The sequence below is a fragment of the Coenobita brevimanus genome, chromosome 96 (assembly GCF_032717465.1).
Source record: "Coenobita brevimanus isolate Jiangsu-jjx chromosome 96, ASM3271746v2, whole genome shotgun sequence".
In the NCBI taxonomy this organism is placed as follows: Eukaryota; Metazoa; Arthropoda; class Malacostraca; order Decapoda; family Coenobitidae; genus Coenobita; species Coenobita brevimanus.
The window spans coordinates 13,242,661-13,246,840 of NC_137049.1; positions in this window are offsets into that span (position 1 = coordinate 13,242,661).

Sequence of the window (4,180 nt, forward strand, 5' to 3'; positions counted from 1 at the left end):
GAGAGTGTACATGGCCGGGATTTGTGCTTGGGGTATCGTGAGTGTGAGACGATATAGGGCACGGGTAGGGGTGTGATTTTGCGGTGAGGCGGGTGGGGTGGGAGAGTAGGTGTATCGGGCAGGTGGGCGGGAAAGGCACCCAGAGCGTGTGACGGTTGTTTTGAGGGTGATGTGGGTGTGCGGGATTGGAATGTGTGTGTGGTGTGTGTGGCATGAAAGGGCGGCCGTGGGGTGGCAGGGGTGTAGGTGGCACAGCATGGGGTGCGGGGTGAGTGGGTAGTGGTGTCGTGGGACCGTGGGCAGTGCAGGTGGAGGTGAGGGTGTGTGCGGGCGGTGGGCTGGGAGTTGTGGGGGAGGTGGTGGGCGTCGGCTGGGGTGGGGGGGTGGGGGTGGCGGGTAGCGAGGGAGCGGGGGAGCAGCGGGGTGTTGGTGGTGTTGGTTGGTTGTCAGGTGAGGTGTGATGTGGCGTGACAGAAGGCGAGGTGGAAGTGGAGGGGGAGGAGGAGGGAGAGGGAGAGGGGGAGGAGATGTAGCAGTCGTAGATGGTAGAAGGGGCGGCGTGGGAGTAGAGGGTGGGACGGGGCATGGGGCCTGGGCAGTGGGGGCAGGAGTGCGAAAGGGGCGCACTTGCCGGCTTCGGAGGGTGCGGGGAGTGCCGCGTTGCTCAACGGTTACCTGATAGGGGTTAGGGACGTGGATGATGGTGTGGGGTCCCATGAAACGCGGCGCGACCTTGTGGGGGGTGGAGAGCTGGGCTATCATAACTGTCACCCGGCTTATAGGGGTTGGAGGCAGTGTTGGGGCTGAGGTCCAGGTTGTGTTGGAGGTGGGTCAGGCAACATTTGAGGTGATGTAATGGGTCTGTTGTGGGAGTTGAGGTGGGGGTTGCAAATGCTGCCGAAGGGGCAGGAGAAGAAGTGTTTCCCCGAACATTCGCTCATATGGTGAAAGTCCATCCTCTCGGGGGCAAGAGTTGATGCCCCATTGCACGATTTTTACATGGGTGGGCCAGTCATTATTCTTAGTGGCTTCTATTCGGGTGCGGAGCTGATTCATCAGTGTGCAACGGCTGCGCTCGCATATGGCATTTCCTTGTGGCCAGTAAGGGGATGAGTGGGAGATGTTATAACCGAAGATATGGGCCAGCTCCTCTCAGATCTTACTAGTGAATTCAGGTGCGTTATCTGAGTGGATCGCTTGCAGGATGCCGAAGTAGGGGAACATGTGAAGAAGGAGGGCGTCGGCCACTGCAACAGCGTGGTGTTCCTTCACTGGGCAGGCCACGACGAATTTGGAGTATGTGTCGCTGAAAGTGATAATGTACTTATAGCCTGATTTTGGAGGTAAGGGTCCCATCACGTCCATTGCCAACAGCTGCCAAGGTTTGTGAGCGGTAATATGGCCCGACGGACCTGCAGTACAGGTGATGTCTGTACCGAGGGCGCAGGCGCGGCAGGTTTGGATAATTTCCTTGGCAAGGACGGAAGGATTTGGCGCCCAGTAAGTATCATTGAAGACCTGCAGTAGTTTTTTCGTACCCAGGTGAATGCCGTTGTGGGTGTGCAGGTGTCGTAGGACGTCCAGGGCGGTGTCATGGGCTAGGAGGATATGGCCTGATGGGGTAAGTAGGTGGTCATCCTGGCAATACAGTTTCTTGAAAAGGTGCCGGGGGATCCAAGGGGGTTGCTCTTTGCGATGCCACTGCTGGAAGAGGTCTGGGTCCGGCTGGGCAGAGTGGATGTGGAGCCGAGAGAGGGCGTCTGCGTTGGTATGGAGTTTGCTGGGGTGGTACAAGATTTTATAGTTGAATTCCTCCAGGGTTCCGCACCATCAGATGAGCTGGGTGTAGTGGGTGTCAGACTGCTGCAACCACTGGAGCGACTGGTGCTCAGTAATGATAGTGACTTGGGTCCTGGAGAGGTATGCCCGGAAGTGCTCAAGTGCCTAGATGATGCTTAGGCACTCTCTCTTGGTGGCGGCATAATTCTTCTCCACCTGATTTAGGGTATGGCTGGCACAGGCGATGAAGTGCTTGCGGCACTCTTGGACTTGCGCTAGCACAGCGCCGATTGCAATTAGGGAGACGTCGGTATAGAGTCGGAACGGGAGGGCTAGTCGGGAAAGGCCACGATGGGGGCGGAAATGAGCTTATCTTTAAGCTGTTGGAAGGTGGCTTGTCTCTGATCTGTCCAGAGGAACAGTTCCCCCTTACGAGTCAGGTTGTGGAGTGGTTTAGCAATGTGAGCAAACCCCTTAAAAAAACGGCGGTAATAAGACGTCAAGCCGAGGAAGGCCCAGATCCCGCGATGGCACTGAGTTTGTCTGTGTCGGGAGATATGCCCGCCTGGGAGATGACATGCCCCAGGAATGAGACGGTTCTGGCGGCCAGGACGCACTTGGTGGGCCGGAGTTTGAGGCAAGCTTGTCGGATCCTGGTGAAAACCAGGCGGAGGCGCTGCAGGTGGTCAGCCCAGGTCTGGCTAAAAACGATGACGTCGTCCAAGTACACAAGACAGATCTCCCACGTGAGACCACTGAGGACGGATTCCATTAACCTGGAGAAGGTGGCAGGAGTGTTACAGAGGCCAAAATGCAGAACATTAAACTCATAATGTTTCCCGTTGCTGGTCAAGAAAGCAGTTTTGCCTCTGTCCTCCTGGCACACAGGGACCTGCCAATACCCTGACTGGAGGTTGAGGGTAGAGAACCAGGAGGCGCCGTATAGGGAATCCAGGGAGTCATCTATATGTGGGAGTGGAGTGGCGTCCTTGGTGGTTACATCATTAAGCCAGCGGTAGTCGACACAGAACTGCATCGTGCCATCCTTTTTCTTCACAAGGATGATGGGGGAGGACCAGGGGCTGGTGGAGGGGGAGAAGACTCTGACTTCGATCATCTCCTGTACCTGGCGGTCTTCCTTTTCCCACTGTTTGGGGTTCTTCTGTCGGGATGGCTGTTGAATCGGTGGGTCCGTCGTATGAATCTTGTGAGCCAGGTAGGTGGTGTGTCCGATGTCAGCAAGTCTTGCTGCAAACAGATCCTGGAAATCCAGGAGTAAGCTGCGGAGGGTGTCTGGTGTGCGGAGAGATGGTCAGGGATAGGGGGCAGGGGGGCGGGGAAGTGGGAGAGGGCAAAGGACTCGGCTTCCTCCATCTCTCTGATTTTGAGCCCTTTAGGGAGGGTGAGGGGCGAGGTTGGCAATCCGGACTACTGTGTGATGAGGGAGAAGGAAAGTTGGGGGCAGAAGGCAGGCCGAGAGGGTTCCGGGTGGCAGGAGTGGGGAGAATAGGACAGAGGGGATTGGAGGGCAGGTTGAGGGGCACCCATGCTTCATGGTGGGGGGGAATGGTGATGGTGGAGGAAATCGCCGCAGGAAAAGAAGCGGGAGAAGGGGGCTGAGGGGGGGGAGGGGGGAGGAGGAAGGGAGGGGCAGAGTCTTCTGGCGGGGCTGTAGCATGCAGGTGCAGACGGCCTGAGGGGGGAGTCGGGTAATTGACGGAACTGGAGCTGTCTGTTGTGACAATCTATGGTGACTCCTAACTTCTGCAACAGGTCCAACCCCAGGTATCTGTCGTATTTGCGGCAGGAAGAGTCAAATATTATGAACTGGTGTTGGGTCGACACCGGTTGATGGGTGTCGACTCTCAGGACCCGTGTTTCCCCACTGATAGGTAGGGGGCCATCCTCCGCATCCACAAAGTGAGTAGCCATTGGGCGGAGCAGGCCAAAGGTTGATTTGTGATGGGAGAAGTAGTGGCTATATAGGCAGGATCTGGCAGCTCCCATATCGACCAGAAGTCTGGCTTTCACCCCGTTCAGCTGCATCTTGTGGTAAACTGGGGGGCAATATTTGGGGGAAATGGCCCCCGCCACTGTGGGACGGTGCGGGGGCGGTCCTAAAAAAGCCAACTGTCTCGGGCCTCCTTCTTGCTCCGGCTCCAGTTCCCCGGGGTCGGTCTCCTCCACAGGTCCGGGTTCGTCCTCTGTTACCTCATCCTCTAGAGAGGAAACTTTGCATTGGCCTGCGATGGTAGTTTTCCATCGTGCAGCTTTTAATTGATCTCTGATATCGTGCAGTGGGCACCTGGAGCTGCATGTGGAGAATTCCCAGGGATTCACTAAGGTGAGGTTGGGGTTCTCCCTGTGTGTGGGACGCCGGTGGGTGGGGTGTGCCCTAGGC